Genomic DNA, 22433 nt, shown 5'->3' with positions numbered 1-22433 from the left:
TTATCCCCCAAAAGTGGGTTTTATTAAAGATAAAGATTAAAGATATTTACCTAGATCCTTATCATAACTCTTCAGATAGTTATCATTGCCTTCACTTTTACAAGACAAAATTGAGACCCAAAATTGTATGACTAATTCAATATGACAGAGCTTAAGAAAAAAAGTTAGAATTAAAAACAGGGTAAAACTTGCTTGAAAGCTGACGATCTTTTCATTGCTCAAAACTATTTTTGAAGCAATTATGGAAGGATCTGCTGTATGGATAAATTTCCTCCCTCTCAGTGGGTAGAATTTAGTGTAAAATCTGTTAATAAAGCATTTTCAATGACATTACGGCCATCATCATTAACACTAAACATTTAAAAAAACTATTGTGGGGGCTGGCCCCGTGGCCGAGTGGTTGAGTTCGCGCGCTCCGCTGCAGGCGGCCCAGTGTTTCGTTGGTTCGAATCCTAGGCGCGGACATGGCACTGCTCATCAGACCACGCTGAGGCGGCGTCCCACATGCCACAACTAGAAGGACCCGCAACAAAGAATATACAACTATGTACCGGCGGGGCTTTGGGGAGAAAAAAGAAAAATAAAAAAATAAAAAAAAAAAAAATCTTAAAAAACAAAAACAAAACTATTGTGAATGTGAGGACTTTTTTGGGAGGTATTGGTTCCATTTTTGTCTATACACCCAGCACTGAGGAATTCAGTAAAATGTTTGCCAGGATGAATGAAGGGCATTTGCAATGCAGAAATATATAAGATATTGGCTTTATTCTCAAGGAACATAAAAGTTTATTGTTAAAGATAGAAAAAATCAATCTTTTGTCTCAGTTTAAGCAATGAGTTTGCCTACCATGTCATTTCTGGCCTTGTCTTAATTTGCATGACCCATTATTATGATCAGCCAAACAACTGACACTAGTAATGTGTTTCATTTCGCTATTTTCTTGAATAAGTTTCATGATGATTGATTTATGGGCATGTTCCATTTATTAAAGTAAATTCTATTCTGAAAGTGCTAGTGATTAATTAGTCATTTAAAGCAGATATTTTAAAATTTTAGTTTATCTTTATATGGGCATCGTATGTTACTTTAATTTCCTAGATGTGCTTATGAAAGATATTTAGCATAATACTATTCATATCAATTTGATGGTGATAAATTGAGCCAAGATTAAGTTCTGAATTATATTCTTTTCCTGCTTTTCAGATGAAAATAAATATGTGAAATTAGTTTCCTCTGCTGGAGTTTTACCTTCGTATCTATCTTATAAATTCATTTTCCCACTTTACCTCACTGTTTCCGTTTCTCCTTATGAAACTCTCCATGGCATTGAGAACACTTTATTATAGATGTATAATGAGGCAATGTACACCAACCACTCTTGAAATTTCTAGTTTTACCTTCAGAGAGTGTAATATTGTAACAAGCAAATTAAAAACCATGAAAAAGTACGGAAAACAAGTTTATGTCAAAGGAATAAATGGTAGCAATTGAAAATGAGCCACCTGTTTCTCATTAAGCAAACAAGTGGTGTGGCATATAATTCAGTGGCTGAAAAATGTATTTTGCATCTCAGGATCTCTTTGAATCCTAGAATTTTAGGCTGTTGAAAATGACAGCAAGGGAACGATGTACCATAACAGGCTCTTACAGGATCCTCAGTGTAGTGCAGAGGGATCCTCGAAACTGGGAGTCGTTTATCAGCTGAATGTAGACAATGCTGCTTCTATTTGAGTCCTAGAGTTATCAGAAAAGAAATCACTAGGAGGTGCAATTAACAGAGGTCATGACTTTTAGACCCCTGCTCAAACAGTGGTTCTCAAACTTTACCCTGTGTCAGAATCACAAGAAAGCCTAGCTGCTGCAAAGATTATTGGCCCCATCCCCAGATTTCTGGCTCAATAGATTTGGGGTAGGGCCCTGGAATTTGCACTTGTCGCAAATGCAATGTCCTCCGTGGATACTGATGCTGTTGGTCCAGGGATCACAGTCTGGGTACCACTATGCCAGGGAATCATTAAGGAATAGGGAACACACAAAAGCAGTTAAAGAGTTTTTTAAAACTATTATTAAAAAATAGTTGCATGAGGGGCTGGCCCGGTGGAGTAGTGGTTAAGTTCGTGCACTCCACTTTGGTGGTCTGGGGTTCACAGTTTCAGTTCCCGGGCCCAGATGTAGCAGCACTTGTCAAGCTGCACTGTGGCAGCATCCTACATAAAATAGAGGAAGATGGGCACAGATGTTAGTTCAGCAATAATCTTCCACAAGCAAAAAGAGGAAGATTGGCAACAAATGTTAGCTCAGGCCAATCTTCCTCACACACACACACAAAATGCATGAACACATATAACCATGCACCTTAAATAATTTCACGTCATTGGAAAACTTGATTTGCATCAAATTTTAAGTGGGAGGTATAGCACCTATGTAAATGGATACCCAACCTGAACATCAGTTTAATTCATAGCTCCAGTTTATAGTGATTTTCACTGTAAGTACACACACACACACGTGCACACACACACACAGAGCTGTTTCTGGTGCTTGTTTAAAACAATGCTTTGCCAACAATTACTCTCCTTTCTGATAAAGTCTATCTGAAATCATAAGGATGTTGTGACAGCAAATAAGATAAAATAAAGCACATGGATATAGAACAGACAGGCCCATGTAAGTCACACAGAAATTGATGACAACAACAACAACAAAAGTCTCTAGTGGGAACCAGAGAGAGCAGGAGGAAAAAGCAGGTGGGTCTCCCTCATTAGATTTTGATCTCCTCAAAATCAAAAGCAGTGCTTGCTTATTCATGTAGCACAATGTTTTCTATTCACTATGTAATGAAGGAATAATATTCAGTTTCTTCACAAGAAAAAAGTGCCATGGTATCCATATTTCTGTGCCATAGTGAAATTTTATATAATATACCCAGTCTAGAATCTACTCTTCAAAAAATCACTAATCCTAGGCTGGCTCAGTGGCGTAGTGGTTATGTTCCCATGCTCTGCTTCTGTAGCCTGGGGTTTGTCAGCTCAGATCCTGGGCTAGGACCTACACTCCTTCTATCAAATCATGTTGTGGTGGCATCCCACATAGAAAGCAGAGGAAGATGGGCACAGCTGTTAGCTCAGGGCCAATCTTCCTAAGCAAAAAGAGGAGGATTGGTGGCAGATGTTAGCTCATGGCTAACCTTGCTCAAAATAAATTGAATAAATAAATAAAATAACTAATTGTAAAATGGTCATCCAGTTGCTGGTGGATTGACAGGAGATAGTGTCAGGACATGCACGTCCAGTACGGATGAGTTGGCACAGCAGTGCCTTGAACAGCAAAGCTACTCTTGTTTCAAAAATTAATTCAAATAAAAAATGATTCTACTGGCAACACACTATTTTATGGATATTAGTGTAAATAGTTATTAAAAGTAGCAAACTGCGGCTGGCCCATTGGCGCAGCTGTTAAGTTCACCTGTTCTGCTTCTTGGCGGCCTGGGGTTCGCTAGTCTGGATCCCAGGTGCAGACATGGCACCTCTTGGCAAAAACCATGCTGTGGCAGGCATCCCCCACGTAAAGTGGAGGAAGATGGGCATGGATGTTAGCTCAGGGCCAGTCTTCCTCAGCAAGGAGAGGAGGATTGGCAGTAGTTAGCTCAGGGCTAATCTTCCTCAAAAAAAAAAAAAAAATAGCAAACTGATAAAACGATCTGTGGAGAGATTCTTAAACAAAAAAGAATTATTTTCTGAAATAATAATGCTCTCATTTCAAAGACATGGCCAGATGTCCACACATAGTTTTAGAACAATGACAGTAATGCATTGTCCAGTAAGATGAACAGAACTGAAGAAATAAAACCCAAAACCGATGAGACAATTTTGCCACATTAGACAATCTTTCTCTACATATTCATACGATAATTGGATGTCTGGAATAAGTATTATGTATAAATCTCTATTCCTTAATGCCAGCAAGCTCCGTTTTCAATAATTGCTATTTCCAAAAACCTTAAAATTTAGCATTTTTGGCCATTCCATTTGTTAATAGCTTGGTTGAATATCGCCAGTTTAGTTTGAACAAAATACAATCAAAATTTAAAGGTCTTTCAAACAGCATAAAACTAAATTGATGAGAGAAACAAAGAAAGATATAGCTCCACTGAATTCTTTTTCTTTCTATTCATTACTAGTTCACGACAAAAAAATTGTATTTTGATCACTCTCTCTATGTGTATATGAATGTTTTTAATTAAGAATAATATAGCCTTGAAAAAAATTGCTGTTTTTTAGTTGTTGAAATGTTTAAAAAGTCAACACTGAATTGAAAAATAATGCATTCTTTGGAAAAACTGGTTAAATTACACAACTATATATGAAAATATTTATTCCATTTGCATAAGTTTTCAGTATTTAGATAATAGAGACATTACTGTTTTAATGGACAAGGGCGTACATTATTTTACATTTTTATAAAAATTATTTTTTGAAAATATTTTCAAATAGAAATATTTTATGTCTAAAATTTGTTTAGCAAATAAATATTTCAAAGCATTTAAAGATCAAATTGCATAGTTGTTTGTGGGAGAGGAAAATTAAGGAAAAATTGCTTCACTAACAAATGTGCATCAAACACGTGACAGAGACAAACACTCAGAAGTTACAATTTGACTCTAATTTTGTTAAATGAGTTATCAAGAGAGACATCCATACATGGACATGCACAAACCTAAACCCACACATAAGATTGGTGGGATATTAAAATGAAAATAGAGTTTATGCACGAGTGCTAGAAGTACATTTGCTTTTATTTTCTCCTTCAAACTTTCATATATTTGCAATCATTTTATAGTCAACATCTCTTAGTTTGCCAATCTGACCAAAAAAATTAATAAATAAATGTGTGTTTCTTGATAAGTTGAGTGGCATTGTATCGGTTTGAAGATTCCACTTGTTTCTCTTACCACCTGAGTGACCTAGGCTAGTTACCTCAACCTCTCTAGATCCCAGTATTCTGATCGGTAAAATGGAGATAATAGTAGTAGTTACTACAAAGGGTTGTTTTATAAGAATAAAAGTTGGTGTTTATTGTATGTTTAGAATTGTGTCTCACAGAGATTGGGTTGGTGGTTACCAGAGGGGAAGGGGGGAGGGAGGAGGGCGAAAGGGGTGATTAGACACATGTGTGTGGGGTGATGGATTGTAATTAGTCTTTGGGTGGAACATGATGTAATCTACACAGGAATCGAAATATAATGATGCATACGTGAAATTTATATAATGTTATGAACCAATGTTACTGCAATAAAAATATTTTTTTAAATAAAAAAATTTAAAAATTGAGTCACACAAAAAAAGAATTATGTCTCATATAAAGGAAGGAAAATGTATTAGGTATATTGTTATTACTATTATCGTCAGCTAGAAATGAATTCATTGTTTCACATCTTTTAATCTTATTAAAATTTAAATTTTTCATCAAAGTTTTTATTTTATTGTCATTTATAAACTTTATACCAGTGAATGCTATGTTTATATTATATCAAGCTCATTTTAAAAATAATTCATATTTTCTAACAGAATTTGGGGGATTGTGTGCAGCTTCGATTTGTCCTAAACTTGCATTAATTCCAGTATTTTCTTTTCATCCACTTCTTTCTGTATTTAAGATTTAGTGCTTAAATTACAGATCTGTAACCATATTTCTTCCCAGAATTCTTGGCTAACCCATTGTCTTAGACTTTCCTTATGTGTGTTTCATGGTCCCACTATATTTTTTGTGGGAGTAGCAATTAAGATTAAACTAAGTATTTAGATCTGGATGAATGTTTCTCTTCTTTGCTCATTAATAAAAATATTATTAAAATCAGTCTCCATAAATCAACCTCAATATCATCTTGATTGTTCTGTCACTGTATCATAATAAGCCTAAATTCAGATAGCAATTTATCTTGATATCTACACCTATGTTTAGATATTGGTGCTTTAGATAGCATAGCGCATATATGTTATTTACAATTAACTGATATCTTTTGAATGATCCTGTAACATTTTGATAATTTCTCAAGTTATGTCTCTTGCCTTCCCAAGATAGAATTGAATTAAAATAGCATTAAGTCAAACCAACCAACAAACAAAATGAATTCTAATTTCTTGGAACCCTTGCTGCCATATGCAAGGACATGGGTTGTCAAACTATGGTCTTCAGTCTGCTTTTGTATGGCCAGTTCGGGTTACTGTAACATGTCACAAACTGAGTGGCTCAAAGTAACAGAAGTCTTTTGTTTCTGGAGGCTAGAAGCCTGAGATCAGCTGTTGGCAACGCCATGCTCCCCTAAAACTCGTGGGGAAACTATTCCTTGCCTCTTCCTAGCTTCTAGTGGTTGGGCAGCAAGCTTTGGCTTTTCTTGGCTTGCACCTGCGTAACTTCAATTTCTTTGTCTTCACATGGCCTTCTTTCCAGGCGTCTCTGTCTTTACATGGCTGTCTTATCAGGACATCAGTCATACTGGATTAGGTCAACACTACTCCAGGATGTCCTCATTTTAACTTAACTGATTACATCTACAATGACCCCATTTCCAAATAATGTCACAGTCTGAGGTACTCAGGGTTAGGACTTCAACATAATTTTATTTTTTAGTGGGGAGGGAGTGACATAACTCCAGCCATAACAGCCAGCAAAGTAAGCATAGGTTTTACCTTGTTAAGAGTTGTGCAACATTATTTTCTCGGTTTCATAGCAAATACACTTTGCACTGAGTTCCATTTGCTTACCAAATGTCCTCTATATACAAGAATTAATCATCAATAGTTTGCGTTCTTATTTCTAACGATGTTATTGGTGCTGCTGGCACTGTATACAAACAGATCTAGCAATCCCTTCTGATCACTCTCTCTCTAGTGTGCCTTCATTCCTACTGTTCAATTTACCTGGAATGTCATCTCCCGATGACCACTTTTCAGAATTATACTCACTGTTAATACCTAGCTTATTCAGTATGCACTTTCCTAGTTGCCTCTAGCATGAGATAATCATCCCTTAAAAATGACTAGCATGTGTTATATGCATTGCTAATTTTATGTATTTAATATCTTATACTATTGCCACTTAAAAGGTGTTATTATACGTACCCTTTCGAATTCTAAGAGTGACCGGCTCAATACCTTTTGTATAACAATTGTTCGCTACAAGTTCTATTGATGAATCATTGAATGAAGGAGGCAAAATACTGCACTGGAATATCCAGGTAATTGTTTCATTTCACTGTATCACTTGCACAGGTCCATACTAGCTGCGTAAATATAAAACTAATAATTAGAGCAAAGACTCAGAAATTAGGATGCACTGGGGCCTGCCGGGTGGCATACTGGTTAAGTTCACACACACCACTTCAGTGGCCTGGGCTTCACTGGTTTGAATCCCAGGTGTGGACCTAGCATCGCTTATCAAGCCATGCTGGGGCAGGCGTCCCATATATACAATAGAGGAAGATGGGCACAGATGTTGGCTCAGGGCGAATCTTCCTAAAAAGCAAAAAAGAAAAAGAAATTAGGATGCATTGTGTATTTATAGACCAACAAAATCTGTTAGAAAAACATGATGTTCTTTTTAATCTTATTGTGTCTTTGTCATGCATATATTTATTTATGCATATTTATATATTTATTTATTTATAGTATTGTGATTTGCCAATGTTAGGACCTCCTCTGTGATGCTGGAATTTTTTTTATTTAAGGGGCTAAATGCACAATGCTTTGAAAAAAATCATTGTACTTGAGAATTATAAAATTCTATGTAAATACAAAACTGTGATGGTAAAAGAGATAGCTGTTTACAAAATTATACCCAAATTCTAATACGTCAAAATCGCAGATTCAAATAATGATTAATTTCACAACTGGAAAGATTTTTGATAATCTCCCTTTGAAAATAAAAACAATTAGTAGCTGATTCTTTATCTATTGCAGTTATGACACTGTGCAGCTAAAGAGAATTTAAAATAAAATTTATTATACTGCTATTGAAAACTACCAATTTTCCTTGAGCACTGTTTGTGTTCTCTTCCTCACTATCTATGCTTGCAACTTTACCCAATCTCCACCATTTCCTATTAATTCTAAAGTAGCTAACTCCTTAGCATGCCACCAAAGGAAGCCATTTACATTTCATAAGCAAAGAAATCAGTTTTTAGGATGTTTCTATATCATGACAGCAAGATTAGTTCGAAAATGAAAAATTCAGACAATCAACCAGCTGTTTCATATGCAAAATGCCAAACATCTGGTTCTCTCGACTTCTTTTTCTCACTGACTTGATTGAAACAGCAGGGTTGATTGTGTTGTGCAAATATATCCTCAGAGTAGGAAAATTAGGGAGTGAAAAATCTTGACTTTATTGTAGGCTTTTTAAAAACCCCAGATTCAGAGATTCTGAGGCTATAGTGTCAGCTATTTGAACAGACTGCCTTCTATTGTTTTCATGGTTGACTCAGTAAGATGTTTATGGAAGAATTTTGGAAAGTGTAAGATAATTTCAGTTACCCCAATTATTAGCATTTCTGTTCCCCGGTTACCTTCAAAACAGGCTTTTCTGTAGTCTAGACAAATGAACTAAAAGCTGCTTGGATCTTTATTACAATCCCAGTCTTATATATAAGCCAGTATTATGCCTCAAGAGATGGCCATTTACTAGATAAATATTTGCACGGTAGAGTGGACGGTATAAGACCCTATCTCATTTCCCCATGTGAATGTGAAATTTAATCTGAGGCCATCAAGTCAACTGAGTTGTGGTTATTCACATTGCGATAATACGCTGTTGCCACCACCTGCTATGCGTTGCTTACACAGCTTACCATACCACTGGAGAGAAGTCGGAAACCATTAAAACGGTAATTGGTATATTCATAACAAAAGTCAACAGACTGTCAGCTATCAACAGGAAGGCTGTAGTGGGATGATAAAGTGAAAAAACAGCAGACAGAAAGGAGAATAGGAAAACATCAGAGAGAAATGAGAAGTAATAGAATGATCTCATACCAAAATCAAAACCGTGCTTCAGTGGAAATTACAGAAACATGTCCTATGTAAAAATCAGAGTCCATTCAAGTGTTTTGTCTAAATAGCGAAGATTCTAAACAATGTTGCTTTCTTCACAAGTCTTTTATGTGTGTGTGTTTGTGTATGTATAATATTTATCCACTGAACTTGCATTAAAAGAGAAAAGCAAGATTACAGTCATAGCACTTAAAAACATGACTTCAGCAAGGTAGTATTTGCAATTACCAAATTATAGGTAAACTTTGCTAATCAGGATGGAGAGGAAAAGCAAAAAAAAAAAAAAAGAAATTAAACTAAAAATACAAATGAAAGAAAGAAAGAGAGAGAAAAAAGAAAGAAAAGAAAAGAAAGAAATTTAATTACAGGTGCCTTTTCAATGCTTCCCATACTTTAGAATAAATTTCTTCTAGCTTTCCAGCTGTGAAGGCAGCCATTGTTCTCAGGGGAGCTAATTATACTAAGAAGTTCGCCTTCCTGGTGGGCTCTAATAAGCACAGTTCATTGCAGAACTTTGCCAGTGTGTTTCAAAGACCCACAACTGTGTGGGGCTGATGCTAGGGGCACGCAATACCAGGCTCTGCAATGGAGCCGCGGTAAACAAGCACACCATTACTAGGGAACTGTTGCAATAGCACAGAGGCCTCAGGAACGGGAAGTTACGGTTTCATTAATGCTGAACTGTAGGGGTCAAAGAGCTAATGAAGGGGCTAAAGGGCTAATGATCCCACCTATGACAAACTCCATTTACCATGTAGTCTTGAGCAGACTTCTATGTTAGCAGGAGCACATGGAGGGGACTGTGTTAGCCATCTGCTCACTGAGCTAGCTGCCATTTTTTTCTGCTTGCTTAGTTACTATAAACAGTGACCTAAAAGACAATGGGAAGGCAAACAGTGATGTGCTGGGAGGGATTTACAAAAAAAAGCATCTACTTTATAGGAGATGCAACATATAAACAACTTTGCCTGTAATTTTGCAGTTAGAGCTTTAGAAAAAGAGTGCACATTTAATTATAGCCATTAATTTCTTCAATGTTCACCTGTTGAGTTTTCTCAAAAATATGACCCTTGGACCATGGATTAGGTCTTCACGGTGTCTAACTTTGAATATAGCTGAAACAATTACTAATAAAAGGCATTTAAATGAATGTTATGCTTAGAGACTTGCAAGTGTCGCCAAGTAAGCACAATAGATATGAGTTGACACTCCCACGTTAGCAGCCTATGATTTTACTGTAATCCCTAAACTCTTTCTTTATATTGTGAGCTTACATTTTGATTAGTCTTTGAGACAAAATAAATATCAGTGAGTATGGAGAAAATATTTATTTTTCTCGCACCACAATAATGAAAGCTTTCCAAGAAGAATTTCTGAATACCCAATTCTTTTTTTGTAGTGACTTATAGTCCCTTCTTTCTTTCCTTACAACCTCCCAATGGTTGTCAAAAAAAAAAAAAAAAAAAAACACACAAACACTTGCAGACACATTTGTCTCTTTGTAATGTAATGTTTTTAAAAATAAAGTTCTTTCTAGATTACTCTGACAATAAGCAATAGAATTAGAAGAAAACTATCTAGAATTTATACCCAACATAAATTATGTTGAAGTCCTGAAAATTCCTTTTAGATAACAAATTTTGCTGTGCCTGGCTGTGGATGCGCAGAAGATGGCTTCCTTAGTTGCACTGAAACCTCCATGCTCCATGGGAAGAGTCTTTGAAATTTTCCACTGGCAATTCCACGGGCGAGCTTCATAACGACCTTATGGAAACAGCCTGGTTTTCAACACATCCCTGTTGCTTCAATTGAACAAAGTTGGCCATCTGTAACAAATAGCACAGCAGTTTTCTTTTCCGGTGTCCAATTCAAATCCATTTCATCTTGCTTGGGAAGAAAGTGCGATTTAGTCTTAGGATTTATGGCACGAAAGCAGATGCGCTACTCAAAGTCCATGGAATTGACAACAACAAAAACATCCCCACTATGTTTACAGAATAAAACTGACTCTTTATAAAATGAAAGTAATTCTTTTATGGAATCTGGTAGAAAGAGACAGCCTGGCATAAAGGCAATAACAAAAAGAACAAGAACAAACAAACACATAAAAGTTACTCTTTTAGGGAAATAAAAACAAATCCTTAATGGAATAAGAACAAAAAAGAAACCGATTTATGTAAAACCAACCAACCAGTACACAAATTCTGGTCCCCTGATATTGAAATTCTATCAAAATCATGATTCTTTATGCCCACTTACACTGTAGAGAGCAAAATATATAAATATCATGAAGAATTATACTACGACACTTCATGAGTATTTTTAGAAATGTCCAAGTACATATATAGCCTTGAAATTAATTGACATCTGTTAGAAAAGTAATTATAGTCACATAGTTTTGCCAGAATTGACATTCATCTTTTAGAAGTTTTGTAAAACGTACAAGCAAACATCTAACTTTAGATGATAAATAGCTATATAGATTGTCTTACTTTTTAACCAACTCGAAAGATTTAATGACCATATTGGAAAGTGAACTGAACTGGGCATCAGATAAACTTAAGTTCTAAATAGTGACCTCCATTTTCCAACACTATTACTGTGACTTTGATGGTTTCTTTATTTACACAAATTGGATTAACAATCTTTGGTAACATACACAGAATGTGTAAAAATCTAACAAGACAAATTAATATTTTGGTTGATATATATATATCTCCTAAATATATATATATATATATATATATAATTAGAATTATTTTAAAAACAAAAGTAAACAACATATTTGAAGACCAGAAAGTCAGATATAAGAGAATGAAGGACACAAGCTCCCTGTTCTTATAACGTTTTTCAGATCTCATTTACCTTTGCTGGAAAATCCCACCTAATCCCAAATTCAAAGCTACTTTACAGAGAAATAACTACTCAAATCTTTTCCTAAGGGATTGCTAAGGGCATTTCTGTTATGGCTGATGCTGATGAGTATTCTGTTTTCCTAAAATCTGTGTGCCAGAATGGCTGAAATTTTGTGGTTTCCATTCCTGGATTCTTTGCCGCCTCTCCTCAGAATAGCTCTGTGCCCTAAAACCCTAGAAAGCCATCTCCCTGGTTAATGGTTACTCAGGATGTCTTCTCTGCTGTGCATCAACTAATAGTGAGAAATTCTTTGTTTCCGCCAAAATTCTTATGTAGTTCAACAGAGGAGAATAGGAGGAGGCAGTGGGGCAGGAGAGAAAGAGAAAGAAGTGGTATACAAATAGACTTCTTAAAAATGTAAAATGTCTCACTGAAATTCTTAAATATTGTGTTTTTTGAAGCTTAGGATACTGGTAGATCTAAATACAAATTGGTATATATTTATCACTTTGTGTGTGTGTGTGTGTGTGTGTGTGTGTGTATGAGGAAGATTGTCCCTGAGCTAATGTCTGTGCCAGTCTTCCTCTATTTTATATGTGGGATGCTGCTGCAGCAGGACTAGATGAGTGGTGTGTAGGTCTGCTCCCGGGATCCAAACCTGTGAACCCTGGGCCACCAACGCAGAGCATACAAATTTAACCACTACACTATCGGGCCAGCCCCTATTTATCACTTTTATAGGCAGATTTGGAATGACACCAACCTTCAGTTAGTTAATTGGTATCATTTTGCCACCTAAGATACAGTTTAAGTATCTTATACTATGTAAGGTTAAAAATACTGTTTGTAATACATTATTTGACTTTGATTTTCTAATCTGTAAAATGGAGGCAAAAATGAGCTACTCCACAGCATGAGAATTAGAGATGAAAATATAACGTACCTAGCAGTGAGACTGGTCCATGACAAGATATGTTCCTTTCCCCCATTTTTGTCTTATTTAAGAAATATGTGAATTTTTGAATTTTCTAATTTTCATGGTCAGAGCTGTGAGAGATTATATTATTGTTTACAAAAATGCACTCCTTCTGTGCAAGAGATATGAAGACACCATGGAGCAGAGCTGTACGGGTTGACATGTAATATGAGTAGGACATCACACTTTGTGATGGTTAGCCACTGAGATTCCAGGCTTATTTGTTACGCAGTTTAATCTCATGCATGCTGACTGATACAATAACTGCCCTATGCTTGGTTTACCAGGGACTTTTAGATCTTTGAAAAATAAAATTTTCACTCTTAATATGAGACTTAATCTGATCTAATAATGATTGAATATCTATCATATGCCAGACACTGTTCTAACCCTTTCACATATAATCTATTATTTACATCTGCTGAGTAAAGCTGCCACTTTTGCCTGGCATCTAATTGGGAACAATTTTGCTATGAGAGAATTGAATAAGAACTTGCAGGAGCAATAATTTCTTCAGATTTTTAAACATTAATTCCTTTAGGGGATATAACAATGAGAATGGGCTTGTGTTTAAATTTGGTTCATTCTTTCTGTTTTAGTTTGAAATCATTATACATGTTTTGGTGAGCATTATTAGATAATCTAGCAGAGGATAGAAGATATTTTCTTTTTTGGTTTAGGTTGCAGAATGGCCTTAAGGTTTATTAATATCCTGTTCTATTTCAGAGACTTGTGAAAACTAAAGCAGAATAGCGCTTTTCTTCTGTTCCCAGAAGAAAAAATGAAGGAACAATGGCAGTTATTATAAAGTTTGTCTTATGAGTGGGCAGACCATGAGTACTTGGATAACCTGCCAGCCTCTTCCTCAGACGGGGATCTATGTACTGGTTGACATTAGGTTTGACTATTAAGACCAATGGTTGGAAGATAATTAAAACCTAGGGAATACTGTATTTATTTGTGTGTGGGTAGTCACTTTCTCTCCTCACACTTCTATCTTGACCTATTTAGTAAAGGGATCATGAAGAGCATCTTTCAGCCACATGTCACCAGAGGATGGTGTTGCTTCATTGAGCGACAAAGCCTATCCGTGATATACTTCCTGTTTCGCCTGCAGCTGACAGAAAGATAGACTGGCCATCTGCGATGGCCATGCTCAGAAAAATGGACACAAATTTAAAGAGAAAAAGAAAAAGTCAAGAGGCTCATCTTACTTTCCTTCTCTATGCCACACTCCATCTCATTTTCTATCAGGATTTTTAATGGCAGGGTAGCAAACTTGCCCAGTACCTTCTATCAAATATTTATCTATACTTTGTTTTACACTTGACTAGAGATATTTAAGTGTATATTTCACCAGGAAGTAATTCTAGATGGGATGTGGGCTGATCAGAAACAGCTAATGTGGGCATTCTCCATGGTTGCCATCTGGGTGCTTTGGAGAATAATGTTGCCATTTAAGAGAAGTAGGGATGGCAAGAGGAGAGGTTCACTTGGCAATGAGGAGAAAAGTGAATGTAGGTAAGTTTTGAACCTGCATACATTTGAGATCCTCTTGGCACACTGATGGATGCATTCTACAAGTATTGGGTGTTAGATACTGGACAAGCATGCAACATCACGTTTCAAAATTCTGAGGGAAAGTGAAATAGAGAGTCTGGTATAAAAGAAAATTAAGGGGGTCCAGCCCTATGGCCTAGTGGTTAAGTTTGGCATGCTCCACTTCTGCAACCTGGGTTCAGTTCCCTGGCATGGACCTACACCACTCGTTCATGGCCATGCTCTGGCAGTGACCCACATGCAAAATAGAGGAACATTGGCACAGAGGTTAGTTCAAGGCAAATCTTGCTCACCAAAAAAAAAAAAAGGAGAGAGAATTAAGCAAGGCCTTTCATTTTACATTCCTTTTCTTTAATATTTAAGAATATGCTTTCACAAATATGGTTAGCAAAGCTCAGAATATAAGATCTCCCCCAAAATGAATTATTATTTACATGTAACTTGTACTCTAGTGAGGAGAGAGAGACAGTAAGCAAATAAAAAATACTTAATGATGGTGATTATTATGAGGAAAATACAGTCAGTTAAGAAGGATAGAGAGAGGTGATGGATGGTATTTTATGTAGAGATCCAAAGAAGGCCTCTGTGATAATGAGAATTTTGAGCAGAGTTTGGAAGGAAGTGAGGGAGTTTTGTGGGTATCTTGGGAAAAAAAACCCTCTGTACAGTAAGTGATGGTAAGAACGCAGGACTTGAGGGGAAAATTACAGATAAATTATTCCTTTAAGGGAATTGAAAATATGAATTTGGAACTTGAAAGGGTAAACAAAGAGAAGCATGTAATTTAGCATCAGGACACCCCAAAAAAGGATGTTGTTAATTCACATTAATTCTTTATTCAACAAAAACTGTTCACCGGCTCTATAAGAGTCATCAATTTGTATATGAGAGTACAAAATAAATAAGACTCATTCCATAGTCTGATAATGGAAGAGACACTCCCAAATGGGTAAAGGTTATTATCTATAATGCAGAGTATGAATCACAGTGATAGGTATGTACAGAGAAGTTTTCAGCCAATTGAGAGACAATTGACTGGGACAGGTCATGGTCAGGGCAGGCTTCCTAGTCAAGGTCTTAAATGGATGTGTAGGGATGGAGTTGGTGGAATCTAGGACATAAGAGGGGAATGGCAGGGTATTTCCACAAGCCTAATACCAATTTAGTGTTTCCAGAGGGTTAACTCTAAAACAAACAGTGGCATCAAGTGAAGCTTCATGGAATAGGTACTATCCAGATGATGGGCATCCTTGTAGCATGAGAACATCTATTTCACCCAGCAGCTAGATAGAGAGCCTCTAAGAAGTTTTAAACAAGTTTAACGTCATCGGATCTGCAGTTTTAAAAGAACACTGGCAGCTAAATGGGACATGGTTCTCAAAAAACTAGACTGGAATCAAAGGGATTGCTGACAAAGTTGTTGTGGGAGTGTGGGCTAGAAATTATGAGGAGGTTCATTTGTGCAAAGTAGAACCAGAAAGAGGGAACCCATTTCTGAAATAGAGAATATCAGATTTATTTATTCATTGAAATCATGGAGTATTAATTCCAGTGACTCACTCACAGTGGTCCAGGCAATGTATAAGCTTCTGAGCAAATATTGGGAAATAAAAGACGAGGTTCCTGCTTGTACAGAGATTATAAACAAATGGGAGAGATAAGAACATATGCTGTTCTGTGGGAAATGTATTCCTTTAATGCTTTTAGATCATGTGTGATTGTTATACAGTTGAATGATATCAAAAAATGTAAAGTTTTGTTGGTTTATACATGTTTTCCCACACACAATGTGTTGATGTTTGAAGAGATCAAAGGCAAGCTTTCTCACAATTTCAGGAGAGACCTGAAGAAAACAGCATAAAATCCTATAGAAATTCCTTACCTTAATGCAAAGAGTGGCTTGTATAGTTATTGAGTTAAGAGTCCTGATGAAGAAGCTATAAGACTATTTTCCTCTGTACGAAAAAAAAAGTGACAGTGATTTCTGCATCCTGGATTGGACTTTTGATATTGATAAAAGTGATGTGCACTGAAAACAAAAGCCATCAAGTACCTATTTCAAAGGAGAAAAATTCAAGCCACAAAGGTCAAGGCTGCAAAGAATCAATTACGATGCTGGTTCCACATGCCAGTAGAAACTTCAATGTGCTATGACTTATATTATTTTTGTTTGCTTATTTGTTCTGTTTTTAGTACTTGGTTACAAATTTGCACATTTTCCTCATAAGATGATTTGCCATGTTTGGTTTTGTTTCAAAGAAAAGGTTTTTCACCCACACAGATATGGTGTTGGCACAGAACTGTATCACAAGAAATTGTGATAAAGGTTTTGAAGTAAGTGTGGAATTCAGTAGCAGAAGGTAAGATGGGGACATAAGGAAAAGTTTCTTTCAGGAGATAAAATTTAAACTGAGGACTGAAATAGGAGAAAGATTTGAGATTATGCAATTGAATAAAAAATACATAGATGAGAAGAGAGCTTTGTATTATGTATTAATATGGGAATCGTTTCAATAAATGATTCAACATTAGTGAAATTGTGGGAATGAACAAAGCCATCCAAGAATACAAGTATATAATAAGCAAAGTAAGAAGGGCGGAGGGGAAAGGAGCATTATAGAGGAAGAGCAACGCTGAAGAAGGATGTGGAGAAAAAGGGAATTTCGAAGAAATATTCATAGAGTGGGAAAAGAAAAAAAGGAACCAGTGAAAAGACTCAAGTCAGAGGAAACATTCTCAAACAGATGATTTTCAGTCAATTCTAACAAATACTGCTGAGACGTTAAGTGTTTTGAAGACTGAGAAGTGTTCATTATATTTATAAATTCTATGATCACTGGCGATACTAACAGAAACAACTAGCAGGTTAGTAGGGTGGAACCACATGGTACTACATTTCGGAATGAGGAATATGTGAAATTTGGAAGTAGATTCAGTGATAACAGGCTATTTAGCTTATCATAATAGCTTCAAGGTCCATGCATGCTGTCACAAATGGTAAGATTTCGTCTTTTTATGGCTAAGTAGTGTTCCATCGTGTATACATATCACATTTTCTTTATCCATTCATCCACTGATGGACACTTAGGTTGTTTCCAAGCCTTGGCTATTGTGAATAATGCTGCAAATGAACATAATGTTATAAACCAATGTTACCTCAATTAAAAAAGTAAAACAAATTTCAAAATAAATGTTTAAGGTAAGAAAAAGGCTAGGTAGTAAGCTTTGGTCCACCCCTTCCTATTTTGAAGGAAGTCCTCCATTACTTGCTACATTAGGAGACTCAGTTTGGTGGGCCCGCTCTAACTCCAGTAGCCTAACGGGAGAGAATGTTTTGCTCAGTGCCTCAGGGCAGCCAAGGCACAGGCACACAGTCCAGGTTCAGGTAACAGATGCAAATGACACGAAAGAAAAGCATGTTTAAAAATGCATTTCACCAAGAAGAATAAAGCATCAACCATGACCAAGAGAGGAGTCTAGTCAGGGAATTCACAAGGAGCAGAGCTGATGTCCAGAACAAATTATTCCTGTTACTTATTTTACAGGATGTCTGCCTTTTTTCAATTCTGAAAGCTCCCTCCTTCTTTCTAGGAGTTTTCAATGTTGCATAAAATAGCCGTAATTTATCTCTGTTGCTTGCAATCAAGAATTCCAACATTTAGAAGGGAATCTTACAGGGAATTTAAGGGAAGGAAAGAGGAATGATGATAATATACTGAGAAAGTAGAGTGGTGGGACATCTTACTGTTGCTGTCTTTAATTATGAAAGGAAATTTTGTTTGTATGGAGCAGAGGATACTGAAGAATTATCTTCCCTATGGCAATACAGCAGAGTTGTGGAAAGCACGGGTAGAAGATTTGAGCCTTAAGTGGAGAAGGGTTTGTAGCATTGACATATTAGACTAGAGAACAAAAGACAACTATAGGCTATGATGGCTAATACTTAGGTTTTTTGGGTTGGGAAGCCTCAGTGCATGTTCTCATTTTCTGTGTGATGATGTGGCTTGAGGAATGGTGGAAAGTTTTGAAGAGACTATGTGGAGAATCAACAAGGAAGATACTAAAGACAAGTACCCAGATTGCCAAAGAACTATGAGATCCTGCAAAAGTTACACAAAAAGACTTGGTTTTGGCCCTGGTGCACAAAATTATGTGTCTTTAACTTTATAGGCATTTATCAGCACATGGGAAATAATAAGTTGTAAGTACTGGCATCTGATTTTCTTTTATGTAATGTTACTGATTTTCAATTCACTTTAAGATATTATTTGCTTAAATAAAAAGTAGATTAAATTTTTTTCACAATGTTTATGATCAAGTTATAGGCATGTTAATTACATCTTTACCTCCAATTCTAAATATTGAATCAATTTTATCTACCACAAAATTCAAATAGTAATTCTTAAAGTAGGTTATATTAACTGCCTATCAAAGATTCTCTTGGGATTTCTCTCTGGACATTGTTGTTTTCTAGTGCTTTCTGTCGTTTAATTTGGAGTAGCCCAGTTTCCTTTCCTTTTCAAACAATAAGGGAGAAACTCTAAAGTTTCTCAAACTCTGTAACAATCTATCTCTTGATAAACTTTTTCAATACAGTGATTTATTCCTTCATTTTTAAAATAGAAATTAGTGTTTACTCTGAAAAATGAATATTTCCTTAAACTAATATATACCTAGCAGAACACATTATCGAAATTTATTCCATGCAAAATGTAAGCAAATAGAGGTTTTGTTGCATAATGCAATAAGCAATGCCTGAAGGGTTGAGTTTAGCAACTTATTCTACTACTGAATCAATATCCAACTTAGAGCAAGGCATTTCCTGCTTTGGGTAAATTTCCTAATCCATAAAATGGAGTAATAAGTCTGACTTGCCTCGCGGTTTTTCTGAATAACTGCTAACAGAACTGTTTATACAACAATTTTAAATTATAATGTAGACTATCAAGTGGAAGGTGTTTTGAAGCTAAATTAACTAAAACATCCCATAATGCATAGCATAAACACTTTGATATTTAGGAGAAAAATATAACTGATACTTTTTTCTTTTTAGTGTTTTTATAATGTCACCAATTTATTGAGCTGTTCGGAATTAATCACTTAAGAGACCAAATATTTAATATTTTGAAGTGAGAAATAATAGATTCTCCCTATTCCCATTGCAAGAACCATTTCAGTTTTATGAATATGCTTAAAAATAAGAATATTGGTCTTTTAAGGCTTGACTCAAGCTAAAACCAAAGAATCAGAAAAAAAATCAAACCTTGTGAAGCATTAAGACATACAGCATTCTAATTTAATGATTTTAAGGAGAAAAACATGGTATGACATATTACTATTCGATTGTAAATATTTCTAAACACGCTTACAATGGGTTTAAAAACCAATTTTACAAATAAGTTTAAAACATATTTAAGATCTATCTGGTTTTTAAGGGTTAAAATATCTAGGTTTCTGAAAAAAAATTTAACTCCCTAAGGATTGATTTTGGGGTAGTACAAGCCTTAGCCACGAATAAGTTTTAACCAGAAATATGGGTACATTTGGACACCAGTTAAGATCTCCTTATTTTTATCTTGAAATTACTTGTTCTGCTACCTAATATTTAGATATTAGTTATTTCAAAATATTAGGAAACTCACAAGTTTAGTATGAGAGTCAAAAAATCATGTTAAAATTAACTGGGATAATATTTACAGAGATGAAATATTCAACCTTTTTTACTACACATTACACACATTCTGATAAACGCATGCAGTCGTGTAACCACCACAGCAATCAACCCATAGAAATTTCCTTCTCCCCTAAAAGTTCCCTGGGCACCTTTATAGACAATCCTCTTCTTACCTCCTTGACACTCAGCTACATGAAACACTGATTTCTTCCCCGTGCCTAAAATTTTGTCCTTTCCCAGAATTTCCTACAAATGATCTGTCTGAGTTTCTGAACTGTATCATTTTCCTACTCTTTGTAGAACTTCTGTTAACATTTCTTACAAGGTAAGGCCACTGGTGACAAATTTCCAGAGTTTTTGTTTGTCTGGGAAATTCTTTATTTCTCTTTCATTTTTGAAGATTAAGTTTTCTGGATACAGAATTCCATATGGGTGAGATTTTTTTCATTCAATACATTAAATATTTCTCTCCAATCTAGTCCTGCAGGCATGGTTTCTGATGAGAAGTTCAATGTAATTCTTATCTTATAATCAAGGTGTTTTCCTCCTGACACACTCCCATCCCCCTGGCTTCCTTTAAGATTTTCTCTTCGTCTTCAGTTTTCTGCAGTTTAAATATAATACGCCTACATGTAGTACTTTGGGCATTTATCCTACTAGGTGTTCCCTGAGCTTTCTAGCTCTGTGCTTTGTTGTCATTATTATTATTTATAATTCTTATCCATTATTACTTCAAATATTTCTTCTGCTCCTTTCTCTCTTTCTTCTCCTTCTGACATTTGCACTGTGCATATGTTACACCTTTTGTAGTTGTCTCACAGTTCTAGATATTGTTCCATTTTTTTCATTCCTTTTTCCTAAGCATTTCAATTTTGGAAGTTTCTATTGACCTATCTCCAAGCTCTGATTCTTTTCTTGGCCATGTCCAGTCTACTGATGAGTTCAAGTCAGTAACAAGCCTTCTCAGAAAAGATCCATCACTACTTTCATCCTGGCAGAATGAGAGAATAGGAGTGAACACTCTAGATGGAGTTAAGGAGAGAGTAATAATAATTTTAAGAAGTTTTTTATGCATGCATGTGGCATTATATGACTCACTAGAATGCCAAAGACCTCCAACCTCAGAGTCAGGCTGTAGTGCTCATCAACTCTTCCCATAAGCTTTCACTGGGGGAGAAGTAGAGTGAACCCAAAGCTGGAGTTGTTGGATCAGGAGAGATGAAAGAACTCCCTTCATGGTACTCTGGGCCTTCAGCAAGTATACTGCAATGTCCCTCTATAACCTGGGAGTAAGATTGTCATATAGGGAGATAGAGAGAACAAGGAGAACACCCCAACAACCAAAAAAATGAAAACTGCAGGCAAGCTATGATGAAGAGAAAATACAGGGGCCAGCTAATGGCCCAGCAGTTCAGTGTGCATGCTCCGCATCAGCAGCCCAGGGATTCACCTGTTCGGATCCTGGGCACGGACCTAGCACCACACATCAAGCCATGCTGAGGCAGTGTCCCACATAGCAGAACTAGAAAGAGCTATGACTAGAATATACGTCTATGTACTGGGGGACTTTGGGGAGGAGAAGAAGAAGAAAAGAAGAAGGAGAAGGGGAGGTGGAAGGGGTAGAGAAAGAAGAACAAGGAAAAGAAGATTGGTAGCAGATGTTAGCTTGGGTGCCAATCTTTAAAAAGAAAAAATGAGAAAATATCACATAGATTGGAAAGCTACAGTTAGGTTGAAAAACAAGACATTTCTGACATCTTCCTGATAGTAAAATTCCAGATTCCTTAAGGAAAAATCCTGATCCCATCTTCAAAATATTCGAAACCTTTAGGATAATTATAAACTTACAAAATTTGCAGCAAAGCCACGATCCAGTTCAAATATGTACTGATTTGATTCAGCTCCCACATGAGCAGCCTGAGAGAAGAAAGAGAGTGCCTTCTTGTATGGGGAAATATTAATTCACTAATCTATACCAGGGATCATCAAATTATGGCTTGTGGGCAAAGTTTTGGTATTACATATTGGCTAAGAATTGTATTTACAAAATTACATACTTAAAAATGAAAAGAAGGTTTTGTGAGACAGAAAGTTATGTTAAATTCAAATTTCTGTGTCTATAAATAAAGTTTTATTGGAATGCAGCCTCTCATATTCATTTGCATGTTATCTGTGGCTGCTTTCATGCTAAAATAGCAGAGATGAGTAGTATTGATGGAGACTACAGGGCCTGTAAAACCTAAAATATTTGCTATTTGGTCCTTTACAGAAAAAGTTTCCCCACCGCTGGTCTACAATGTTTTTTAATATATTATGGCT

This window comes from Equus caballus, chromosome 30 (assembly GCF_041296265.1).
Source record: "Equus caballus isolate H_3958 breed thoroughbred chromosome 30, TB-T2T, whole genome shotgun sequence".
In the NCBI taxonomy this organism is placed as follows: domain Eukaryota; kingdom Metazoa; phylum Chordata; class Mammalia; order Perissodactyla; family Equidae; genus Equus; species Equus caballus.
The sequence above is the reverse complement of the archived record's forward strand: the minus strand, read 5'-3'. Positions refer to the sequence as shown.